Here is a 27,201-nt window from a genome sequence, read left to right as displayed (position 1 = left end):
CTTTCATCAGCATTTTATAATTTTCAGCACATAGATCTTGTACATGTTTTGTTAGATTTATATGTAAATATTTCACGTTCTTTGGAGCAATTGTAAATGGTTCTGTTTTTAATTTCTGTTTCCACATATTTATTGTTAGTATGTAGAAAACCTTTCTTAGTAAAAGAAAGAAATGTACTCTTCAGTGAAGTAAACTTGTTTAGTGGTTTCCCCTTCACCTGCTGGGAAGGTAACAATCTATTTATCCTAACATTCAAGTACCTCCACAATGTGCCTCTGTATCTCTTAAATTTAACCTCATACCTAATTGCTAAATACCGATTTCTACTGCTACTGGAAGGGTTTACTCTTCTCTCGCCTGAATACACCTTACTCATTATTCATTTCCACCTCCATGTCTTGGCTCATTGCCATTTGCCCTCTGGAATCGTCCCTCCACTGGCTTCTTCACTGCAAACGAAATCTGAACTATCCTTCAAGGATAAGGTCAAAACTGTTTATAAGTTGCCTTCCCTGATAATCCCAGCCTACATTGCTCCTTTTCTCCCCTGATTCTTTTTTTTTTTTTTTTTTTTTTTTGAGATGGAGTCTCACTCTGTTTCCAGGCTGGAGTCTGGAGTGCAGTGGTGCGATCTCGGCTCACTACAACCTCCGCCTCCCAGGTTCAAGTGATTCTTCTGCGTCAGCCTCCTGAGTAGCTGGGACTACAGGCGCCCACCACCACGCCCAGCAAATTTTTGTATTTTTAGTAGAGACGGGGTTTCACCATTTGGCCAGGATGGTCTCGATCTCTTAACCTCGTGATCCACCCGCCTCGGGCCTCCCAAAGTGCTGGGATTATAGGCTTAAGCCACCACGCCCGGCCCCCTGACTCTTTTAACCAATATTGTACATCACTCAATCATTGATTTCGTTTTTAATGAGCTTTAATATACGTCTTGTTTCCAGAAATAGATGAAATACCCTGAGAGACTTCTATGATAGCTATGATGGTACCACATCATACATTACACAAACTTAATTGTGTAACTGAGGAAAGGGGAGAAACGTTCCAAGCCATGTCAGTTAAAGCAAGGTTACTGGAACTTTGGCATGCAAAGGGGATACCATTAATTCTCATGAATATTTCCTCCAGGCAAGATCCATGCTGTGTACCACTAGTAAAAGGACTATCTTCTTCTTCCTTCCTAAAAATCCCAACACCTCCAACAAAGGTCTACAGTTAGATTTTTAGGGGTTCCTGGTAGAGCACAAATAATCCCAAGGAAGCTGCAGTAACACCTCCTGGCCACCAGAGGACAGGGAGCAGTGGGAGAGATTTGCTTCCCCTAGCAGAAGTGTTCAAGAGGCCAGAGGCACAGGCTCAAAGTTGCTTCTCCATCTGTGGCCTTCAGGCTTTACCTACTACTGCCAGAGGTGCTAGGGCGCCTCCCATCTTCAAAAGGGCTTTTTCCCCCTCCTATAAAAGATGGGCCAGAAGTTTCCAGGGCCATACCCCGCAACACTAACCTTCAATGATTACCAATCATAAGGAATGCCCTTTAGTTGCAGGACTTAAAGGCAGAAAAGTAGTTAACGGGTATATTATCTTTCTAACCCACCCAAACCTGCTTATCAGTTGTTTTGCTAGTGGGAAAAAGTGCTTTAGGCAGGGTGCACATGAATATCCCACAATAAACAGTGCCTTTAGGGTCCAGTGTCCCAATCCGGCACATTGTAAATGGAATATTTGAAGAGTTAGATTATTCCTACACATAAATTCTGGCTCATGGAGCAGTCCACTCGCAGGGTGCTTTTCCGTCATTAATCACATCTTTGTTATGTGATATCCACGTGAGTACTCAGTAGAAGCAGCTTCATGCTCAAATGCTCAAAGAACATTGGAATAAAGCTCCGATTGTCCTATTCCGTGATTCCAAGTCCTGGTTTGTCACCACCTCAGGTCTCTAGTTTTCCAAAGTGCGTAATGTCGTCTCAAAACAAAGAGATTTTAATGAATTCAAATAATAAAATGCACGAGGTATGTGGAGTTAAATCAACAAGGGTTTTGTACCTCTCAGGAGGCGGTTAACCCCTGGTCTTATTTAAAGATGCTTCTGCGCTGCCTCCTGTAGAAAACATTTTTAAAGAAAATGTAGGCTGCTTATCCTTGTATTTGTAAATATAAGCAAAGTAATGTAGGAACATTTATGTGGGGGCTTTCAACCATAAACATATAGATAGCTGAATGCCTGACAACAGTAGTGTGATTTTTCTTGAAGTACCTGTAACTTCTCTCCTGAGAGATGGCAGAGCCTTGCCTTTTGCATTCGCCAGACTTTTTACAGAGCGATTGTAATTCTCTCAAATCAGTGTTTGCATTTTTTGACGTTGGTGAGGCAGCTGGAAACAGCTCAAGCAGGAGGGAAAGGTTCTGCGTCTGGGTGAGGAGAAAACCCTCCGATACCTGTTGGGGCGCAGCACTGGAGGCGGACACCCCGGCCTGGGGGTCGGGGCCGCGAGCCCGGGGGGCGGCGGGCGCGCGGGCGCGGAAGGAGGAGGAGGAGGAGGGGGAGGAGGCCACGGGGCCGCCTCCTCCAGCAGCTCCGGCTCCTCCCAGCGGCGCCCGCGGAACCTGCCTCAGAGTCGCCGGACTCTGGAAGGGAACATGACCTGACCCCTCCCCGAGCGGCCGGAACGAGGCGCGGAGCAGCGCTCCGGGCTCGGGCGGCCGCGGGATGGGCGGGCGCGCGGCCCCGCCCGGCGCCCACCGCCCTGCCCTCGCCTGTCTCCTCCTTTCCCCGGGGCTCCGCTGAGTTCATTCACTGGGATTGGTTTCAAGTGACGCCATCTCTTTATTTTTAAACCAATGACCTCATCCGCGCTTGAAGTTTCCTGACCAGCGACTCGTTCTCTTTCCCCCAACCCCCCACCCCACCCCCCCGCCTTTCCCCCTCTATGTATCAGTGTTTGGGGGGCTTTAATCAGTTTTTAAACGATTATTACCACCTCTCCCTCCCCCCCAGCCCCCGCTTTCACAACGCGGCCCCCCACCTTTACCTCCCTAAGTTCTTCATCTCTTTCGACATTTTTTTTTGAAGGCTGATTGGGGGGAGGGTGGAAGAGAAAGAGTGAAGAAAAGTTGCGAGCGTCTCCTCTCTTCCTAAGCCTCCCGCCCCCACCCACCCCTCAGAGAAGGAGAAGATAATATAGTGAAAAGAAGAGGAGGAGGAGAGCGACCGGACGGGACGCGAGCGGGAGCGCAGCCGCCCTCTCGGCTCCGCGGCGGCGCCTCGCAAGCCCGGGAGGCGAGGGGGGCCCGAGGGGAGACGCCGTGACAACTTTCGTTTCCCTCTGAGGGAATTGGGAGGTCGGCGGCCCCAAAAGTAAGTGGCCTTGGGGGGCCGCGCGGGGTGTGCGGGCGGGAGGGTGCGGGGCCCGGGGCGCCCTCCCGCCCGGCCGCATGGACGCTCCGCAGCGCGCCCCGACTCCCGGTGCCGGGCGCAGCGCTCTAGCCCGCCGGCTCTGCCTTCCCGGGCGTACCGGCCACCCTTTCGGGAGGCGGCGTGGGGGCGACCGCGGCCGGGGACCGCAGGAGTGTTTGAAGCGAGGGTGTAGGCCTGGCCGGAGGCTGGCCGGAGCGGGAAGGGGGCGTGCGGCCGGGCGCGGGGTCGCAGTGGGTGCGCTCCCGGCCGCTGCGCGGCGCTTGGACCGGGCCCCGCCGAGAGGAGCGGCCGCCGCGGGACGCGGCACCTTTGCGGGCGAAGCTGCTCACTTCCAGGCGCGACTGTTACACAACACGCCTGCCAAGTGGGGCCCTGGCCTTACTGTTCCCATTATCCCCAGTTCGCCTTTGGTGTAAGCAGCGAGGCCACCTGGGTGGTGACGGTGCTGCTTTCTTCAACCAACCAACCAAAAAAGCCCTAAATTTTCGGACAGGGGCTCGGGTCTTGGCGTTGGGGGGCCCGAAGCCTAGTGACTTCTTTATTTACACTAGCTGCAAAACGTGAGAAATAAAAAAGCCCAGGGTCTGTGTATCACGTGTAGTTTCATGTAATGAAACACCGCAGAGGGAAATATTTTGAGATGCTGGGTTTATTTCCTAAAGAGTACCAATAATGAACCAGAGAAAATGCAAGTAGATCTGAAAATGAATGGATATTGCAAAATCCTAAAGAAGTTTAGGAAACATCAACTGCAAGGATTCTTGGCGTTTTGAAGTCGTGGGTGTCTGAGATTGGAGAAAACACACCTCTAACCAGCCCGTGATGAATAAGGTGGAGAGAAAAAAAACCTGTTGCATAATCTCATTTGCCGTGTGGTTTGCTGTGCCGTCCCCTTGAACCAAAGGGAAGTGAGTTAAGGTGCAGGGTTTTAAAACTCTGAAGTTTTTATTTACCCAGTGCTCTGGCTGCCACTTCTGTTTTAAAAGATTATAAGTAAATACTCTGCTCTTTCAAGTGAACCAAACCTATCAAACCTGTTTAGAAAATAAACCAGGTATGTTTCTTTCTCTTCTTTCTTTTCAGCCTGTGTGTGTGTGTGTGTGTGTGTGTGTGTGTGTGTGTGAAATTTACCATCCATGCAAAAGTTTAGGACTAGTGTTTGGGGAACTGAGACTGTCAGAAAAATGCCTCTTTATGCCACTTACCTTATGGGGCTGATGGAGAGTCCACGTAAAGGACAACCGTTTCCTCAAAGGATTTATGCTGTTTCATCTCCATCAAGAAAAGGGCTTTTTAAAGTTAAGGTAAAATTTTAGAAGAAAAGATTTCGTACCAATTGAATTAATTACTCTTTAATACTTACTTTTCCTTGAGAATCACATATATTGGTGGATACCACTTGGGAAGCTCGTGGAGTCTATTTGGTGAAGGCAGCAGCTTGGAGAAGTAAAATGAAAAAGCAGAACGTATGGCTTTGTGTAGGGATTTTAGTAAAAATGTGAGTAGGCACGGTGAAAGGTTTTTGTTTTTTAAAATTGTGGAATTTACTGAGTTTGAAGACAATGTGGAAAGTTGCATTAAAATTTTTTTTTAATTTGGCTAACATTTACAGTCTTATGTAAAAATATAGGCTAAATAACACCAGCCCAAGTGTTGGATTTTAGGTAAAATAATTTTTGCACTTATCAGAATTCTACATGGGGGAAAAATTAGAAATGAGTTTATTTTGAATTTTGTTAGTGTGAATAGTGTATTGAAAATAACTCGGTTCAAGTACTATAAATGTACATTCAGATAAATGTAAACTGTGGTAATTAATTTTTTTTTTTTTTAGTATTAACCTCTGCTATATCAGCAACTCAAGGTAAAATATCTCATTTGGCTTGATTATAGTGCCAAATGATCATAGTGCATGATTATGGAGGGGGCTAGGAACAGAACTGCAGAATTATCCAGTTTTGCTCCTTTTTCAATTTAGAACGCCCTATCCTTTCGTTCAGTTTGGTGATTGTAAGTGTGTACCTACAAAATAAAAATAGACATGTAAAATTGGGGGTTGGAGTCTTTGGGCCAAAAGCTTAATGGCAGTAACTGAGAAGGCAGCAAAAGAGGAGATACTGTTACCCCAGTTCTTTTCCTTTTTCCTACACATTTAAAAATTATTTGTGGGACAGTTGAAAGTGGAAGTGAGGCTGAGATGGGAGGGGGGAAGAGTAGGTGTGAGAAGGTTGCAGAGTTTAGGTAGGGATCAGAAGAGGCAGGATTTATGTGTTAGTGTGTTTTGATGCTATTTTCTGTAAATGCCTGGACTGGGAATTTAATTTCATACAATTTTTAGCATATGGGATTAATATATTGATGAAGCAGACATATAGCTGTCCAGTATTAAATTTTTTCAATTTTCAGCTAATCCTAAAAATCCTACTAAATATAATTTGCTAGAATTACCAGTGTAATAATTTATCCTAGAACTCCAAGTTTTCCTAGACAAAAACAATTTTCTACTTCGTGTTACCTGAACTGAAAATTTCACCGGACATTCAGTGCTTTTAAAATGCATTAAGTTCTCAAGCAAAAGGTACTTTAGTTTGGAGAAGTAAATTAACATAGGGTGAACTGATTTGCTTCAGAATCCCAAGAAAATAAGGAGATAACTTAGAGGAAACAAAACAGATTTTATGACAGATTTCAACAGATGAAAGAAACTAGTTAAAAAGATTTCACAGGAAAAACCATAGTTTATGCTTGATTGGCTTTAAAAGAAATTTACTGATCATTTAAAACCGAGATACCATCATAAAAGAAAACCCAAATGTTGGCTTAAGCAAAAACATAATTAGGAAAATAAGTCTTGCCCAAAGCTACATATGATAAATTCCAAAGCCAGATGTCAATTTTTTTTTCTGATTTTCTTGTGTTGTAGACAATCTGTTATTTATATGCATTTCATTATCCTTGATGATCAAGGGTTGGCTGTGTGAAGAGAGGTTCATAAAGGTTGGCTGAATTTAAAGAGGCAGGCTCAGGCTTTAAGAAGAGGTGGTTCTCCTACACAAATGGATTGAGACAGGGAGTTAGAATTTTAATCAAATAAATAACTGGAGGAAACAGTGGCTCAAAAGAAGGATGTAAGACAGATTACCTTGGACAGGTACAAAGAAATAATGAAAGCTTGCCAGGAGTATGATCAGTAAGGAAGGGAACAGAATACATCTTGTCATGAAAGGAAAGAGGAATCAATGGAAAAATGCCCTCTGATACCTCAGCAATAAGAGAGAGGAATGAAACTTCATGCCCTTCTTGACTGGGGTTAGAAACATAGATATTGCCACAAAGTCACAAGATTTTTTATTACATTAAAAAATGTAGGCCAGGTGTGGTGGCTCATTCCTATAATCCCAACACTTTTAAGAGGCTAAGGCAGGAGGATCACTTGAGCTCAGGTGTTGAGACCAGCCTGAGCAACATAGACCTTGTTTCCACAGAAAATCAAAAAATTAGCTAGGTGTGGTAGTAGTATGCAACTGTGGTGCCGGCTACTTTGGAGGCTGAAGTGGGAGGATCTCTTGAGCCTGGGTGGTCAAGGCTGCAGTGAGCTATGGATGGCACTGCTGCGCTCCAGCTTGGGCAACAGAGCAAGACACTGTATCAAAAAATATATATATATAATCTTGAGGGATAGTGATTGATAGAGTAAATTATGAGCATTAATTATAATTATATGAGAATGTAAAATTTAAAATGGTCAGAAATAAAAATAAAGGGATTCACTGTAATATCGTGGCCTATTTTGAGTTATTTGAAATGGAGGGATACGTTATAAACTGAAATTATTAGCTGAATTTCTGGATTAACTACTGATAGGAATCAAGCAAAACATTTAACAGTATGCTGTTTATATGTGCTGAGATGGATGCCAAAAGTTGGTGACACTGGCCCATGTTCTTATTGGAGAACAGGATTATAAGAATTTTAAGGGAGATACATACATATGCAAAGATAATTACCAGGCAGCTGGCAAGTGCCAAATTCAGGTACAAAAGAGAAAGAGGGCTCAGGGAGGTAATCTTCATAGAGATAATAGAATTTGACCCTGGCCTTAAAGATTGGTTAACATGTGTATGGAGAGAGGGAAGTGGGGGAGGTCAAAGGCGGAAGGTATTCACCCATCTCATTGAGCAAATTTATGCTGAGCCTCTACCAAGGCTAGACCCTGGCCATACAGTGGAAAATAAGAGAAAGTTTTTGCCCTTATGTAACTTATATTCTAGTGGGAGAAGACAAGACAATAAACAAGAAAGATAATAAACAACCAGTACATTAAAAAAGTGATGTTAAATAGTGGTAAGTAGTAAAGGTAATGATCACGGTCGATAAATTGCACTTATTCTGTGAATCACTTGCTTTGCCTATGATAGTCTAATGAGTAGTCTTCATGTTATAACTAATATTCACGTGCAGTCCAAATGAATTTGAATAAAAATCTACACATTAACCAGCTTTAAGAAAAAAACGTGAATTAAAGAAAAAGAAACCTATGTGACTTTTTTTAGGTCAAAGCATGGAAACTTAGATTTTTTTTTTTTTTTTTTTTTTGAGACGGAGTCTTGCTCTGTCGCCAGGCTGCAGTGCAGTGGCGCCATCTTGGCTCTCTGCAACCTCTGCCTCCTGGGTTCAAGCGATTCCCCTTCCTCAGCCTCCCGAGTAGCTGGGACTACAGGCATGTGCCACTGCACCCGGCTAATTTTTTTTTGTATTTTAGTAGAGACAGGGTTTTCACCATGTTGGCCAGGATGGTCTCGATCTCCTGACCTCGTGATCCACCCGCCTTGGCCTCCCAAAGTGCTGGGATTACAGGTGTGAGCCACCACGCCCGGCTAGAAACTTTAAATTTTTTTTTAATGCCTTGTTAGTGTATCCACAGTTCTTTGGCTGCCATTTGCTAAGGATCTCATGTTTTTTTACAATGAGATTAATATCATTGTTTACTCTTCAGTTAGGTTTTTCACGTATTGGGCTATATTGTTAGGTTAGACTCTCTGTTAGGAGCAATAATCACCATAGTGTCATAAAGTAAAGCTAAATTCCAAAGATTATTTTGTATGGGAACATACAAAAGAAAAGATGTACAGACAATAAACTGTTAGGCTTAATTACCCATAGGTAAAATAGGGTAAGGGATGACACCTGTTCAGCTCTTGTCCCTATGGCATATTTTTCCTGTATTACTACAAGTAGTCAAAACCTGAAGCAAAAATGTTCCAAAACTGGGAAGTCTTGATCTTTCCTGTAGTTATTTGCTGCCAGGTTTGTTTTGTTATTGTTTAGAAGATGTCCTTCATAGTGGTCAACTAAAAACTGATATTATCAGGAGCTATTTCATGTTTTGGGGCACATTTTGTTCTTCTGAAGCATTCTTTAAGAAATATGTGCCCTTCTTCACTCTTCTTGCAGTTATTTTGTTTTTTTTTTTTTTTTAAATTAAAGATGGGATCTGTCTCTGTCACCCAGGCTGAAGTGCAATACAGCAATCATAGCTCACTGTAGTCTCAAACTCCTGGGCTCAAGCAGTCCTCCTGCCTCAGCCTCCCAAGTAGCTGAGACCACAGGTGCATGCTACCACACCCGGCTAATTATTATTATTTATTTTTGTTATTTTCATAGAGATGGGATCTCACTTTGTTGCCCAGGCTGGTCTCAAACTCCTGGCTTCAAGCAGTCTTCCTGCCTTAGTCTCCCAAAGTGCTAGGATTACAGGCACAAGCCACTGTGACCAGCAAAACTTTTTTATAGGTGAAATTGAGGTAAAGGATTTTAAAAACCGTTGATATTAAGTGTGTCTATAGAACCAAATCCCTCAAGAATTATTCTGTACGCACCTAACCAATTTTCATCTACAAAATACTTGAGATAAACCTATGGGAAACAATTTTAATACAAGGTAGGAAATTCTTTAGTGCTCTCTTGATTTCCTCCTAAACTAAATGCTTAATTTATTTAATTTTTTTCAATTTTTATTTTTTTGAGATGTGGTCTTACTGTGTCGCCCAAGCTGGACTGCAGTGGTGTAATCACAGCTCACTGCATCCTTGACTTCCTCGGTTCAAGGGATTCTCCCACCTCAGCCTCCCAAATAGCTAGGACTATAGGCATGTGCAGCTATACCTAGCTAATTTTTTATTTTTTGTAGAGACAGGATCTTGCTATGTTGCCCAGCTAGTCTTGAACTCCTGGGCTCAAGCAATCCTCCCACCTCAGTGTCCCAAAGCATTGGGATTACAGGTGTGAGCCACCATGCTTGGCCTTAATTTAGGAAAGAATCACAGCTATAAATGCTGTGGGTCTGTTGTATGTGTAATAAAGGTTAATCTGACTTGTACTCCTCAAAAATATTTGGGAAAGACAGAAGAATTCAGGTTTAATGTCTGTGTATGTTGGGGTGGGCAAATTGCGTTTATAGAAAAAAGATATAGTGGTATGGCAAGATAATATTTAATATATCCATTATTTCTCTTAAAATAAATGGGGAAAGATGTGTAGAGAAGTATGTGCTACTTATAGTGTGTGTTGTGTACTAGTTTTTTAAATACACAGTTTATATCCTAGGATAGTAGAGTAGGCTTTTGATAAATGTTTGCCGAATAATTTCAATCAGTTCTTACACCTGTTGCTTTGTATAGCCGTTCCATTATATCTCTAGCTTAGAGCACTGTGTTTTGAGCTTTGAGTTGCAGTTTGCAAGGGGTTGACTTACAGTCTTGGGCATGGACTCTTGTTTGAGCCATATGCTCACTCTAGAATGGGGTCTCTGACCTCACCTCCAGCTTTGACCCTGTGGCTGACCTGACTTCTTGTTTTCCAAAATGATGGGTGGTTGTTTCCAGTCACCTTTTTTGGCTCATAGTGTAACAGCTCCTTCCCTTCCCGAGCAGCTGAGCTGTGTGCTCTTTGGATCACTTCTCAGAATACTAAGGTATATGTATCGCCATGCTGGCTTATTTTGTAGTGGGTTTATTTGTCGTTGTTGCATGTTTTTTGTTGTTATTTCTTGGTTGGTGGAGAAGAAAATTCCTCGAGAAGATAGTTCTTGACTTGTTTTGTAAACTGTACATGGTAAATGAAGCATAGTACTATTTCCTCTTCCTTCCTAGCTTTAGTTAAACATCTTGGGTTCACTTGAAAAAGAATTGGTAAGAAAGATATTTTGGTAATACCCACCAACCAAAAACTAACAAAGACTTTTTTTTTTTTTTTTTTTGAGACAGTTGGGAAACTTGAAAATGGAATATATATTAGGTGATATTTAGTAGTTAACAACCATAATGTTTTCAGCTGTAATAGTGGTATTGTGGTTATGTTAAAATATTTTCATGTGTTAAAAATACATATGGAGGTACTTACAGGCAGAATAAAATGATGCATAATATTCATTTCAAAAAACTTCAGGATGGGCAGAAACACACAGAAGTGGGAAATGAATAAAAGAGTATTGGTAAATTTTTGAAAATTGTTGAAGCTGAGTAATGGGTAAGTTGGGGTTTGTTATTTTCTGTACATTTGTGTATATTTGGAAATGTCCCTAATAGTTAAAATATATAACCAATTATAACTGTAGGGTAAGAAATTAAATGCAATAAAATTGTGTTGTTGGGTTGGGTGTGAGGGTTCATTCTTGTGATCCAGTACTTTGGGAGGCTGAGGTGGGAGGATCGCTTGAGGTCAGGAGTTTGAGACCAGCCTAGGTAGCATGGTGAGACTCTGTCTCTGCAAAATAAAATAAAATAAAATTATATGCTTGGACATTTGAGCTAATTGGCTAATCAAAAGTCTGCACTTGGCTTTTTTTTTGTTTTTTTGAGACCCAGTCTCACTCTGTCACCCAGGTTGGAGTGCAGTGATGCAGTCTCAGCTCACCGCAACCTCTGCCTCCTGGGTTCAAACAATTCTCCTGCCTCAGCCTCCCAAGTAGCTGGGATTACAGGCGTGCGCCACCATACCAGCTAATTTTTGTATTTTTAGTAGAGACGTGGTTTCACCATGGTGGCCAGGCTGGTCTCAAACTCCAGACTTTAAGTGATCCGCCTGTCTTGGCCTCTCAAAGTGCTAGGATTACAGGCGTGATTCACTGCTCCTGGCCTGCACTTGGCGTTTTCTATAAGTTCTGTTTTTAGTAATAAAATTTTAAGAATAAGGAAAATTTCATAGACACATCATAAGAGGCCAGGCACAGTGGCTCATGCCTGTAATCCCAGCACTTGGGGAGGCTGAGGTGGGCGGATCACTTGAGGTCAGGAGTAGACCAGCCTGGGCAACATGGTGAAACCTTGTCTCCACAAAAAATACAAAAAATTGGCTGGGTGTGGTGGTGCACACCTGTAGTCCCAGCCACTCATGGGGCTGAAGTGGGAGGATCACCTGAGCCTGGCAGGTCAAGGCTACAGTGAGCCGTGTTAGCGCCAGTGCACTCCAGCCTGGGCGACAGAGTGAGACCCTCTTCCAAAAACAAAAAAACAAAACATCATAAGAAGTGTTTAAAATGCTTAACTTTGAGATCTTGTAATAATAATGTACCTTGTAGTTTATAAATTGCTTTTACATATTTTGTCTCTTTTATCCTTGGAAGACATGAGTTACCCATTTTACAGATGAGGAAACTAAGGCCTTAGAGAGATTAAGTAATTTATTGAAATCCTAAAGCAAGTAAGAAGTGGTGCTAGAATTGGAGCCAAGATCTTCTGATTCATATTTAGGTGTTCATTCTCTTATATACATATACTTAAAAGTGCTATTTTTTTGTGATACTATAAACTAATGGTTTTCAAACATTTTGGTCTCAGGACACATTTATACTCTTAAAATTTTTTGAGGACCCCAAAAATCTTTTATTTATATAGACTATACCTATCAATACTTAACATTAGAAATTAAAACTGAAAAATGTTTAAAATATTTATTTATTTAAAAAATAACAAACATTAGGTCAGGCACGATGGCTCATGCCTGTAATCCCAGCACTTTGGGAGGCTGAGGTCAGTGGATCTCATGAAGTCAGGAGTTCGAGACCAGCTTGACCAACATGGTAAAACCCCGTCTCTACTAAAAATACAAAAATTAGCCAGGTGTGGTGGCAGGCGCCTGTAATTCCAGCTACTTGGGAGGCTGAGGCACGAGAATCACTTGAACCCGGGAGGCAGAGGTTGCAGTGAGCCGAGATCCTGCCATTGCACTCCAGCCTGGGCGACAGAGCGAGACTGTGTCTCAAAAAAAAAAGAAAAAACAAACATTAGAGGGTTGATATAATAATATACTTTTATGAAAAAGGTATTCCAAAACATACAAAAAAATCTGGTGAGAAACATGGCATTGTTTTACGTTTTGCCATTCTCTTTAGTATATTTCTTTATAGAAGATAGCTGGGTTTGCATAATTGCTCCTGTATTCAATCTGTTGTGATATGTTGTTTTGGTTGAAATACGTGACGAAAACCTGGCTGCACACGGATATATAGTTGAAGAAGGGTGGGGTATTTTCATAGTCTTTTCATATAATTGTGAATATTTTTGTTACACCAAAACTCAACAATTGGTAAATTCTTTTTTTTTTTTTTTTTTTGAGACAGTCTCGCTCTGTCGCCCAGGCTGGAGTGCAGTGGTGTGATCTCAGCTCACTGCAACCTCCACCTCCCGGGTTCAAGTGATTCTCCTGCCTCAGCCTCTCAAGTAACTGGGATTACAGGCACGCACCCAGCTAATTTTTGTATTTTTTTAGTAGAGACGGGGTTTCACCATGTTGGCCAGGCTGGTCTCAAACTCCTGACCCCAAGTGATCCACCTGCCTCGGCCTCCCAAATTTCTGGGATTACAGGAGCTAGCCAGATTCTTAAATATTAGTTGCACTGTTGAATCTGAAACCATGTCAGTGAATTTTTTGTACTCTGTAACATTAAAATCTACTGGTCCATCTTGCACTTTGAATGGATCTTTGACCTGTGTGTGATTTTGTAACTGCATACATTGATCATTCAAAAAATAATGGTTTACTAAGCTGACTGGGCACGTTGGCTTACGCCTGTAATCCCAGCACTTTGGGAGGCCAAGGCAGGTGGATCACGAGGTCAGGAGATCAAGACCAGCCTGGCCAACGTGGTGAAACCCCGTCTCTACTAAAAATAACAAAAATTAGCCCAGCATGGCAGCGCATGCCTGTAGTCCTAGCTACTGGGGAGGCTGAGACAGGAGAATTGCTTGACCCTGGGAGGTGGAGGTTGCAGTGAGCTGAGATTGTGCCACTGCACTCCAGCATGGGTGACAGAGCGATACTCCATCTCAAAAAAAAAAAAAAAAATAATAATAATAATAATGGTTTACTAAGTTATGCACGTCTTTGAAATGTTGGCACATTTGGTTATACAATATTAAGCAAATCACATTTATTAATATGACCATCAGTCTCATCCAAAAAATCTTTAAGAATTGGGAAGTGGTCAAGATCTTGGTGGCGAATTCAAGTTTTCCAAAATTCCGGTTTTCTCTTGAAAGCTCAAGTTATATCATTGGCAACAGATATTGCCCATTTTGTTTTTTGTTTTGTTTTTTGTGTTTTTTTTTAGACAGTCTCCCTCTGTTGCCCAGGCTAGAGTACAGTGGTGTGATCTTGGCTCACTGCAACCTCTGCCTAGCTCAGATTACAGGCACGCGCCACCACGCCTGGCTGATTTTTTTTTTTGTATTTTTAGTAGAGATGGGGTTTCGCCATGTTGGCCAGGCTGGTCTTGAACTCCTGGCCTCAAGTGATCTGCCTGCCTAGGCTTCCCGAAGTGCTGGGGTTACAGGTGTGAACCACGGCGACCAGCCCAATATTGCCAGCTTTTCTTAAAGTGACAGTTTCACTTTATTCATTTTAGAGAAAATGTCTGCCAGATACCAAAGTCTGAGTAAGTGTAAATTGTTTGCTAGTCAAAAAAGCAAAAATGATGTCCTGTGAAAAAAAAACTTGTAACTCAGATGATTGTATAAATGCTTTTCCCCAAGATAGTCATTGTACTTAGATATGCAGCAGAAGTGCTTTATGTGTGCCTCTTATTTCATTATACAGAATATTAAAAAGGCCAAGTTCTCAAGAGTTGGCTTTTAAAAATTAATACATTTTATTATTTTATCAAGGATGTTGTTAAGTGAAACTGGCTTCTTTTTTTCATTCATTACACTTTAAGTTCTGGGGTACATGTGCAAAACGTGCAGGTTTGTTACAAAGGTATACACATGCCATGGTGGTTTGCTGCACCCATCAACCCGTCATCTACATTAGGTATTTCTCCTAATGCTATCCCTCATCTATCCTCCCAAACCCCAACAGACCCCAGTGTGTGATGTTCCCCTCCCAGTGTCCATGTGTTCTCATTGTTCACCTCCCACTTAGGAGTGAGAACATGCGGTATTTGGTTTTCTGTTCCTGTGTTACTTTGCTGAGAATGATGGGTGAAACTGGGTTTTTAAAAAATGATAGGCAGTAAAGAATATACAAGTACATGTTTTATTAGCTGTCAGAGTGATAGATACATCATCACCACATACCATGCATCCTTGACTCACTGTTGTACACTCATGAGGGAATGAAAGTGAAAAAGACAGATAACGTCTTCATATTATCAAAAATAGTTTTATAGATCCCTTGCTTCCTTCCTCATCTCTGGATCACACTTTGAAAACTGCTGGTGTAAACTAGTACCATGTGCTGACATCTTTTTAGAGCAGTCTGATACACACATTTTTTTTTTTTTTTGACGTGGAGTCTTGCTCTGTCACCTAGGCTGGAGTGCAATGGCGCGATCTTGGCTCACTGCAGCCTCCGCCTCCCAGGTTCAAGCGATTCTCCCACCTCAGCCTCCCAAGTAGCTGGGATTACAGGCACCCTCCATCATGCCTAGCTAATTTTTATATTTTTAGTAGATACAGGGTTTCACCATGTTGGCCAGGCTGGTCTTCAACTCCTAACCTCAGGTGATCCACCTGCCTCAGCCTCCCAAAGTGCCACTGCGCCTGGTCTGATACAGGCATCTAAATCAATAAAGTAACATGTCCATCTTAGTTGATGAATTTGTCAGGGAGAAGGGACTATGCTAGTGTGTGGGATGAGCCATGTGGCCAGAGACCATTATGGGTGGAAGGTCATATAACATCAGAGCGTGTTGGATAAAGGGTAGACAGAAGGGAAGAGTCAGTGAGAGCACTTTATAACATAAAAAAGTGAAAATTTGCTCTCCCTATTTTTTAATAAAGCACTGTGGCCACATATATGCACACATACCTGTTCATACTTACTTATATTTTTATTCAAAATCTGGGGTACTGAGTCATTTTTTTTCTTGAATGACAGAATGGGAGAGATGGTAACATACTTGAGAGGAGAACGGACTGCTCTTGGTAGTCGTTTGTTTCATCCAACTGGGGAGACTGTTGACTTTTTTTTTTCTTTTGGGAAAGCTAAGGGATGGCAGAAGATAAATGAAAGAAGAATGGTAAGAGTGAATGGAGTAGGCATTAGTGATTATGGAAATAGCTATAGGCAAAATGAGGCTGTGGACAGAGAGTGGAGCTAAGCATGGAGGGCACGGAGGAAGACTGCAGGATCAGCTGGGCTCCCCGTGTGCTGGGCCTGGAAGAATGGGGCTAGGGAAGTGCGGGAGTGGGTGCAACAGGAGTCATGGAGATGCATATATAATTGAAGAATTTCCATCAAAACACGGTTAAAATAACTATATTAGATAGTCTGCCTTTTAACAACTTACGAGTATTCCTTTTCTGTTAGTAGGAATTGTTTATTCAGTTATACAGGGGAAAGCAGCAGTGCCGCTTTTTCAGTCATCTTCATGATATCTCTAATAATGATGTTGATGGTAAAGAAGGCTAAAGCTAAAATTAGGTTTTGGCTTTTGGGCAGTTACTCGTGTTTCATTGAAAATGAAAGACTAATTGTATTTTTATTTTATTTTATTTTATTTTTTTGAGACGGAGTCTCACTTTGTCACCCAGGCTGGAGTGCAGTGGCACAATCTCCACTCACTGCAAGCTCTGCCTCCCGGATTCACACCATTCTCCTGCCTCAGCCTCCCGAGTAGCTGGGACTACAGGCGCCCGCCACTACGCCCGGCTAATTTTTTTTTTTGTATGTTTAGTAGAGACGGTTTCACCGCGTTAGTCAGGATGGTCTCGATCTCCTGACCTCGTGATCCGCCCGCCTCAGCCTCCCAAAGTGCTGGGATTACAGGCGTGAGCCACCACGCCCGGCCTAATTGTATTTTTATTTTAATAGAGAAAGATATACATATGTGTGTATTGTCTGTAATTAAAGTACTCTCAGTACAGTGTTCTGAGGAAATGCCCAGGTATTTCATTAAAATACCTACAGCAATCCCAACTGGAAAAACAAACTCCAGTGAATTTTGTGGTAAATAAATGGCTTATTTGATTTTAGATCCTGCCAGTGACTGTCTCATTATATGTAGCTAATGCGATGTTAGTTCAAAGAGACACAGTTATAATGGGGGTGGGTGGGGGTTTCCAGGTACCAAGTGTTAGGGAGTATGGTATCCACTTGCTTGGAAAAAGTAGTTTTATTGAAGTTTTAAGTTATTGTGAAATCAGTAGAGATTTTTATTATAGAAATGACCCTAATTCACTCATTAAAATAAGCACATTGGCTTTTAAATCTAATAGGCATTTTTCTGGGCAACAAATATATTATTTAGCCAATAGTGTCCTTGTCATCAGCATGAATAAGTCTTTACTTAGTGACTTCTATAAGTGAGGCATTAGAAGGGATACAGTGAAGATGCATTTGGCCTTGGTCGTCAGGAGCTTATGCTTGTTTTTAGCGTCTCTTTATAGATTACTATTCACAGTTTAAACAAAACACGATAAAAGACTCATTTTTTGCCGTAGGGGTTTTTCAGCTTGGGGCCCGTCACCCTAGTCTCTGCTTTTTATAGGCTGAGGGATAAAGTCATGATCATGATTAGAAGTGGAGGACAACCCGCTTGAAATCCCCTCCTGATGATTTCCCCGTTTCTCCACGATTGCAGACCTGCCCTGCTTACTCTAAGAGCAGTGTGTTAGCTGGCCGCTTCTGTAGGATGGTTTGGGAGAAGGAAGATAGTATCCTGGAGCAGTTCTTGACACCTTTAGGTTATAAAAGGTTGGGAGGAACACAGCAAGAAAAAGTAAGAGATCTATTGCAAAATATTTCTTTTTTTTTCTTTTTCTTTTTCTTTTTTTTTTTTTTTTTTTTGAGACAGTCTCACTCTGTCACCAGGTTGGAGGGCAGTGGCTCGATCTCGACTCACTGCAACCTCTGCCTCCCGGGTTCAAGCTATTCTCTTTCCTCAGCTTCCCGAGTAGCTGGGATTACAGGCATGCGCCACCAGGCCCAGCTAATTTTTGTATATTTAGTAGAGATGGGGTTTCACCATGTTGGCCAGGCTTGTCTCAAACTCCTGACCTCAGGCCGCCTGCCTCGGCCTCCCAAAGTGCTGGGATTACAGCCATGAGCCACTGTGCCCGGCCAACACTTGTTGTTTTTAGCTGTCCTAATGGGTGTGATGTGATATCTCATTGTGGTTTTGATTCACATTTCTCTGGTGATTGGTGATGTTCAGCATCTTTTCAAATAGTTGGCCATTTATATATCATCTTGGGAGAAATGTTTATTCAAGTCCTTTGCCCATTTTAAAATTGGATTATTTGAGTTTTTTGTTGTTGAGTTGTAGGATGCCTTTTTCTTTAATGTGAATCAGCTACTTAGAACTCACAGATTAGATGTGATATAGTTCAGGGATATAAAAATGGAGTGAGTGGAGTACAGTAACTGTCATCTCTGCTTCTCCTGCTGTCACCAGTACTGCTTAGTCAGGGTTTCATACTCCAAAGAGGATTTGGAGGGGTCGGGTTGATTCTCTTCTTCTTCCCTCTCCTCATTACCTGTAAACCAGAGGGATGGACTAGGTGATATCTAAGGTTTCTTCCAGCTCTAAAATTGTAAATTTTGCAAGCATTGTCTTTTACCAACTAACCTCTTGTGTCTAAGATTTCCTTGGAATCTCAGTAGTATCTAACTCCTACACTGAGAAATCTTTGTTGCCAGCCAATAGCTAGAAGGTAGCACTCCACCAAAGCTTTGTTGGATCTTTGGTTTTCTAACTTGATCTTACTTATTTTCCTGCTTATAGCATGGTATCACCTCAGAATCCTGGGCTTAAATGCTTGTTTTTTTAACTGCTTCTGTACACAAGTCCTGTGGTGGATATGTCCTGGAGTGGTAGAGCTTGTACTTACCCTGGAGATACACAGTACTATGTTTTTTTTTTTTTTTTTAAGCCTACTCACAGCTCACAGTCATAAGGAAGTAGAAGGTGAAAAGTTCATTGGACAGTGGTGGGTTTTTTTTTTTTTTTTTTGCTTTTCTTTGTTTGTTTGTTTTGTTTGTTTTGAGACCTAGTCTCACTCTGTCGCCCAGGCTAGACTGCATTGGTGCTATCTCGGCTCACTGCAACCTCCGCCCGGGTTCAAGCAATTCTCCTGCCTCAGCCTCCCGAGTGGCTGGGATTACAGGTGGGCACCACCATGCCCAGCTAAATTTTGTATTTTTGGTAGAGACGGGGTTTTGGCATGTTGGCCAGGCTGGTCTCAAACTCCTGACCTCAGGTGATCCACCTGCCTTGGCGTCCTAAAGTGCTGGGATTACAGGCATGAGCCACTGCACTGGACTGTTATTGTTTTAAATACATAGAGCAAACAAAAACACCAGTCCAAATTCAGTGAATTTTTATTTCTGTTAAGAACAGCTATATTTTCATGCCAGGTGTAAAGAAATATTTCTTAACTGATTTATTTGTTGTCCGTGGCTTTCATATGGACAATGATATCATGCTAGTAATTAAAGGTAAGAAATAATGTGATTATGGTTGAGGTTTAAGGGTACTGCTAAGATAATAATTATTTTTAGATTTCAAGCACTTGATGTTTTTAATTTTTTGTGTCTTATAGATAGTATCCGACAGGTAGCCAGTCTTTAGGGAGCTTATTTTAGTTATGGAATTATATATTATTGCCATATGGCGCCATGACTTAAAATGTTCTCATGCTGACAATACTATAGGAGGAATAAAGTAAACAAGCAAAATCCAGTAAACCAAATAGGAATGGGTGAGCAATATGTAGGGTGACTCAGAATGCATGAGATGTTGGTAGTGCTTACACTAGAACACAGCGTATCTATCTAGTGTTGTCTTTGTGCTTGACCATCTGTGACATCTATATTGCTTTCTGGCCTATTGCCAGGTCTTGATGGCACATTACCAGTCCCTTCTTACAAAATACTAAAAACACCTGGGTGTGTAAATAGCGGAGGTAATGGAAGGACTGAGGCAGCTTCAAAGAACTGCATGGTGGAAAGTTGCCGTAATGGTCAGAGCCACCCTTGTTCATTCATTCTTAACCTTGGTTATACAGTAACTCAAGGATTGAAATATATTTCGTAGCACTGACAGTTTCATTGCAAAATATTATCTAGGCCCTTTGGGGCTACTTATCACCATCCATCCGTCTGAGCGTAGGCTGGTCATTTAATTGTGAAAAAACACAACCACCAAACACAGATAAAGTAAAAAAGATAAAACTAAACTATGGGTGATCATTAGTAGACCAGAATTCATTAACATAATCAGTATCCAGAGGGTGTAGAATTTCCCCCCACAAATGATAGCATTTCATAAATTTATAATGTTATATAAATAACTCTCAGATGTTTTCATTATCCATTTATTTTGCATGGGAAATATAACTTATTTTTATAGTGTAATTTCATTTGGGTTTCTAAAAGTACATGTTACTGTTATTACATCAATATCATTTATAACAAGTTCTTTTTCGCCGGGCGCGGTGGCTCACGCTTGTAATCCCAGCACTTTGGGAGGCCGAGGCGGGCGGATCACGAGGTCAGGAGATCAAGACCACGGTGAAACCTCGTCTCTACTAAAAATACAAAAAATTAGCCGGGTGTGGTGGCGGGCGCCTGTAGTCCCAGCTACTCGGAGAGGCTGAGGCAGGAGAATGGCATGAACCCGGGAGGCGGAGCTTGCAGTGAGCCGAGACTGCGCCACTGCACTCCAGCCTGGGTGACAGAGCAAGACTCCGTCTCAAAAAAAAAAAAGTTCTTTTTCCATTCAGATATTCAGAATCCACATATTAAATATTAGATTGGTATATTATGGCTCTAGAACTGTGATTTGGTTACCATTTCTCTTACCTGCTTTGAATTTGGTGGGGAAAAATTTGCCAGGAAATGAGACTGAAGCTGTCATATAGTTTTGGCTAGATTGTAGTTTATAGGATATCGTTAGACTTTATTTATCCATGTACTCTCTTATCTGTTATTAGGGTAACTTAAGATTTGACCAGGATTTGTTTTTGAAATTTTTGGAGTGATGGAAATGTTCTGCATCTTGATTGTGGTGATGGTTACATTACAGTGTACATTTGGTCAAAACTCATAGAACTGTGCACCAAAAAGCATTAATTTTACTTGATGTAAGTTAAAAAATAATACTTTAAATGTAGTGGCCAGGTGTGTTGGCTCACACCTGTAATCCCAGCACTTTGGGAGGCTGAGGCGGGCGGATCACCTGAGGTCAGGAGTTTGAGACTAGCCTGGTAAACATGGTGAAACCTTGTCTTTACTGAAAAAAAAAAAAAAAAAAAAATTAGCTGGGTGTGGTGGTGCGCGCCTGTAGCCCCAGCTACTCAGGAGGCTGAGGCATCAAGCTGAGAATCGCTTGAACCTGGGAGGCAGAGGTTTTCAGTTAGCTGAGATCGTGCCACTGCACTCCAGCCTGGGTGACAGAGCGAGAATCCATCTCAAAATAAAGTAAAAATAAATTTAGTAAGATTACTGGATGTGAGGTTATTATACAAAACCTATATTTCCGTATAACAGTAATAATCAGAAAATGAAATGTTTAGATGCTATTTATAATAGCATCAAAAAATATCAAATGCTGGTAATAAATCTAAGAAAGATACCTGAAACTTTTACAGAAGTTTATGTAAGTGGATTCTAAAATTCATATGGCAGTGCAAATGGCAATAGTCAAGGTAATATTAAGGAAGAACAAAGTTATAGGATTCACACTATTGAATATACAGTGTGGAATAAACGAATGGATAATGGAACAGAATAGAGCCCTGAATCAGACCCACATATGTAGATACTAATTTATGATTAAAATGGCACTTTACAGCAATGTGGAAAGAAAGATCTTTCGATAAATGATCCTACGTCAATTGCCTATCTGTATGAAAAAAACTAATTTTGGTCCTTGCTTCCCATCACTTACAAAAATAAATTATCGGCTAATTGTAATCTCTATGCGAAAGGTTAAAGAAAAAAGCTTCTAGCAGTGTTCAGCCGTATTCGTCATCAAAAAATGTTGAATGAAACCACAGTGAATTACCACTACACACTGACCAGAGTAGCTGAAATTGAGAAACAAACAAAAACTTGAAAATACCAGTATCAGCATGGATGTAGAGCAACTAGAACCCTCATGTATGGATTCTGGAATTGCAAATTGGAATAACTGTGGAAAACTGGTTGGGTTGTATCTATTATACTAAAGTGTTATATACTTATGCCTCTAACCTAGCAAACCCACTCCTAGGTGTATACCCAACAGAGATGTGTACTTATGCTCACCAGAAGACATGTACAAGAATGTTCATAGCAGCACAATTCATAATAACTCCAAGCTGGAAACAACCCACATGTCCATCAGTGGAAGAATAGATAAATACATTATTGTATATTCAATGAGATACTATGTAGAAGTGAACATGGAAAAACTCTTGCTACTTACAACAACTTAGATATGAACATAATTTTGTACAAAACAGTTCAGACACAAAAGAGCTCAAAAACAGGCAAAACTCAGCCATGGTATAAGAAGTCAGGATCGTGGTTACCTTTGGGGGGAGAGATTAGTAATAGGAAGACATATGAAGCCAACTTCTGGAGTACAGGTGGGTTTCTATTTCTTGATCAGGATGGTGATTACATGAGTGTGTTAACCTTATGAAAATTCTTTGAGCTGTGCATTCATGATTTGTGTATGCTTATTGGCATATGTGTTATACTTGAGTTTTTACGAAATTTATTTTTAAATGCTTTAAGTTAACCATAGGAGTAAGTGGCATACAAGATTGTATTAGTTTCCTTCTTCATTAGTAAAGCTTGTGTTATCAATGCTGTCAGGGAGAAAATTATTTGTATTACGAATACAAATAACTGGCCCCATAAATAAATAGAACAGGCTTAGCTTCTTTCTTAACCAAATCCAAACATTCCTAGGCTTCTTGAGTTTTTTATTGCTTTTGTTTCTAGGGATAAACCAATTCTTTTTTTCTCTTCACAAAAGAATATATTTCTGGAAGTCATTCTATATCAGATAGACATCTTTCTTTTTACATGTCCATATGGTATACTACATTGATATAATATATTTAGCCAATTTATCACTCATTAACTTTGAAGTTGTTTCTTTTTACAGTTATAAACATGTTACAGGGAAAAATATTTCACATAATATACTTGGGCAGGTATTTATATAAGACATTATTGGAAGTAGAATTTCTAGATCTCAGATTATGTGTATTCTATTTACTTTTTTATCTTTTTGTTTGAAAATAATTTTAAATTTACAGAAGGAATAAAAGAACAGCATCTACTATTACCAGTTTGCCCCCTTTGCTTTATTACTTGCTGTCTCTTCATATTTATATATGATATATTTTTCTGAACCATAAGTTGCACACATCATGGCCCACTATCCTCAAGCACATCAGCAGGTCTCTGAAGAACAAGGACAGTTTCCTACCCACAGTACAGTTGTCAACCCCAGTAAACCTGACATTGATTTAATACTTCTAACCAGCCCACACGTGTATTTCAGTCCTGTAAGTTGACACAACAACATTCTTCATAGCATTGTACTGTCTAGTACAGTCTTAGTTTGGGTTGCTATAACAAGTAACCTTAGACTGGGTGGCTTATAAATAACAAATTGACTTCTTATAGTTCTGAAGGCTAAAAGTCTGAGATCAGAGCGCCAGCATGATCTGGTTCTGGTGAGGGCCCTCTTCTGGGTTGCAGAGTACCAATTTCTCATCGTATACCCAAGAAAGAAAGCTCTCTGGGAGTCCTCTTTATATAGCATGAATCCCATTCATGAGGGCTCCACCTCATGACCTAATTACCCTCTAAAGGCCCCACCTTCAGATACTATCACAATGGACTTAGGGTTTTAATTTAAGAATTTAGTGGGGACACAAATATTTGGTCTTGCATACAGGGTCCAACTAAGGATCGTGTTCTACATTTACTTGTCATGTGTCTTTAGTTTCTTTACATCTGGAGTCATGCCTTGGCCTGCCTGCCCTTTTTAAAAATGACAGTTTATTGAGACACAATTCATATACCACAAAATTTACCATTTAAAAAAAGTCGAGATGTAATTTCAGTCGTAAAATTTGTCTTGGAAAGTGTGCAATGTAGTGGTTTTTAGTATATTCACAGTTGTGTAGTAATCACTACTATCTAATTCTAGGACATTTTCATCACCCCCAAAACAAACTCGGTACACATTAGGTCATACCCCATTTCCCACTCCTCCCAGCCCCTAGCAACCATTGATTTACTTCCTGTCCCTATGCATTTGCCCTTTCTGGGTATTTCTCTTTTTTTTCTTTCTTTTTTCTTTTTTTGAGACAGAGTTTCGCTCTTATTGCCCAGGCTGGAGTGCAATGGCGTGATCTCGGCTCCCCACAACCTCCACCTCCCAGGTTCAAGGGATTCTCCTGCCTCAGCCTCCTGAGTAGCTGGGATTACAGGCATGCGCCACCACGCCCGGGTAATTTTGTATTTTTAGTAGAGATGGGGTTTCTCCATGGTCAGGCTAGTCACTAACTCCCAACCTCAGGTGATCTGCCCACCTCAGCCTCTGAAAGTGCTGGGATTACAGGTGTGAGCCACGGCACCTGGCCTTTCTGGGTATTTCATATAAATGGAGTAATATAATATGTGGTCTTTTGTATCTCATTTCTTTCCCTTAGCATAACATTTTTGGGGTTCTCCCATATTGTAGCTGGTATCAGTATTAATTCCTTTTCATGGCTAAATAATATTCCATAGTAGGGATATACTGCATTTTGTTCATCAGTTGATAAATTTTTTTGGCTGTTTATAAAGCTGCTGTGAACATTCTTATACAAGTTTTTGTGGGTCCATTTCCTTTTTTCTTAAATAGTTTATTTTAGATTCAGGGTATATGTGCAAGTTTGTTACATGTGCGTATATTTTCAGTGCTCTTGTATTTACATTTTAATCTGGATGTTATATTTCACTTTACGGAATTTTTTTCACAGTTATTTCTCTCTAGGGTTTGTGGTGGAACACATGTAGACAGAGAAATAGTTGTTAGGAAGACATAGACCTGGTAGTTTGTTACTCTGAAGTGGGCTGTCTGCTGAAAAGCTTGAGGACCATGGGTCTAGACAGACAGCTCATTCCGACTACAACTATCATAGATTGACCAACTCCTGAGAATTTATGCCATTTACCTACCTTACGGGGCCTTCCAATAAGATGGACTAATTTTAATAAGAGTTTCTTATTTTTCCACCTTAACGCTTTGTGGGAGATACTGTTGGGTGGAAATAATGTCAGTGTAATCTTGTCAAGGCCTGTACCTATTTTATTCTTCTCTTCATGTTTGTATTTGTATGGGGCAGGGGACTGTGTGTATCTGGGGTCCAAGGGAAGATGAATTGTCTTCCCCTCTGCCTTTCCCTCTAAATCAGTGCCACAGTGAGAATCAGCAACTGGCCAGGCGCGGTGGCTCACGCCCATAATCCCAGGACTTTGGGAGACTGAGGTGAGTGGATTGCTTGAGTCCAGGAGTTTGAGACCAGCCTGGGCAACACGGTGAAACTCCAGCTCTACTAAAAATACAGAAATTAGCCAGGCGTGATGGTGTGCACATGTAGTCCCAGCTACTCAGGAGGCTGAGTTGGGGGGATCACCTGAGCCTGGGAGGTTGAGGCTGCAGTGAGCCATGATCAGCACTACTGCACTCCAGCCTGGGCAATCAGAGTGAGCCATGATCAGCACCACTGCACTCCAGCCTGGGCAATCAGAGTGAGCCATGATCAGCACCACTGCACTCCAGCCTGGGCAATCTGGCTCAAAAAAAAAAGCAAAAAAAACACTGTCTGCCTCCTGAAGAAAGATGAATCTGTGCTAAGTGGCCTCCTGGCAGGAAGCAGCCAGCCTTCAGGGACCAGCTGACAGGAAGTTGCCTCCAGAATTAGTAGAAGTTTGCTGGCTGGTGGTGTCCCTGCTCCCTCCAAACCTCTTGACCACAGGTTATTTGTGAATACAAAGAGATTGTGTAGCACCCTAAGGAGTTGGGGTAGGAGAACATCCAGAATAAATACACAGGTGAGATTGACCACCTTCTCACCTCCTCCTGTTGACTTCTAGATGTCACCACTTGAAATTTTTTCTCTCCCACTCTTGCTACGTAATGTCACTGAGCCTTATAGATACCTTAAGAAATTGCTTTAAAATTGTATCCTCCAAAAATTCCTTGAGAAAAAGCCTTGCACAATATAGATGTTCAGAAACTGTTGTGTAAGTGAATGAAGCACAAGTTAGACCCACTGTACAAGGGAAATAGCTGAATGAGCATTTTCTAATCCAGTGTTCCTTGTATGTTAATATGTTACGAAAACTCCTGACTCTGGTTAAATACCATCTTTAAGAATTTTATTTATTTATATTTTTATATATTTTAAGACAGGGTCTCACTCTGTTGCCCAGGCTGGAGTGCAGTGGCAATCATAGCTCACTGAACCTCTATCTCCCGGGCTCAAGCTCCCCAGTAGCCTCACAGCAACCTCCACCTCCCAGGCTCAGCCTCACTAGTAGCTGGGACTACGGGCCCCTGTCAGCACACCTGGCTGATCTTTTTTTTTTTTTTTTTTTTTTTTTAAGTAGAGTCAGGGTCTCAGTGTGTTGCCTAGGCTAGTCTCAAACTCTCTGGCTTCATTTTATTTTTTCTTTTTTTGAGACAGCGTCTCAGTCTGTTGCCCAGGCCGGAGTGCAGTGGTGTGATCTTGGCTCACTGCAACCTCCGCATCCCGAGTTCAAGCGATTCTCCTGCTTCAGCCTCCCCAGCCTCCCGAGTAGCTGGGACTATGCTGCCACGCCCGGCTAATTTTTTCATATTTTTTAGTAGAGACGGGGTTTCACCATGTTGGTCAGGCTGGTCTTGAACTCCTGACCTCAAATGATCCACCTGCCTCGGGCTTCCAAAGTGCTGGGATTACAGGCGTGAACCACTGTGCCCAGCCTTTTTTTTAAAAAATAACTTCTGGCCCAACCTCGAGAAGGGTGGTGACGTCCTTTATTTAATGTAATATAGATTGTTTGGCTGGAGGCCGGAATCTTGGTTTCCATCATCATCTTAAGTGAAGTTTTACAGGACTGGATTAGAGAGGAATTCTAAAGGCCTGTATGCCCTTGTAATGGTGATTAGCCGTTAGTAATGGGAAATTCCTGGGTGGAGACATTTATTTAACTTGCATTCGTAAGCAGGTGAACACTGAGCTCTATCTCTCCCAAGCTTTAACAATCTTTCCTTGACACATCTACATCTAAAAATTTGTAG

General features: G+C 41.4%; 1 protein-coding gene across 4 annotated transcripts in view; it reads left to right on the top strand.

The window, feature by feature from the left end:
• DUSP16 (dual specificity phosphatase 16) overlaps positions 1 to 27,201 on the top strand; it is a 125,036-nt gene that overhangs the window by 32,958 nt on the left and 64,877 nt on the right. The window contains exon 1 of one of the 4 annotated variants that reach the window (XM_032159649.2): positions 2,622 to 3,365. The exons of 1 other annotated variant lie outside the window; for it this stretch is intronic. The gene's annotated coding sequence lies outside the window, so the exon portion shown is untranslated. Of the gene's footprint in view, positions 1 to 2,621; positions 3,366 to 4,624; positions 4,730 to 24,242; positions 24,382 to 27,201 lie in introns of those variants that run through there. 2 more of the 4 variants (XM_032159651.2, XM_032159652.2) reach the window with 2 other exon arrangements.

This window comes from Hylobates moloch, unplaced genomic scaffold (assembly GCF_009828535.3).
Source record: "Hylobates moloch isolate HMO894 unplaced genomic scaffold, HMol_V3 SCAFFOLD_8, whole genome shotgun sequence".
NCBI lineage: Eukaryota > Metazoa > Chordata > Mammalia > Primates > Hylobatidae > Hylobates > Hylobates moloch.
The sequence above is the reverse complement of the archived record's forward strand: the minus strand, read 5'-3'. Positions and strand labels throughout refer to the sequence as shown.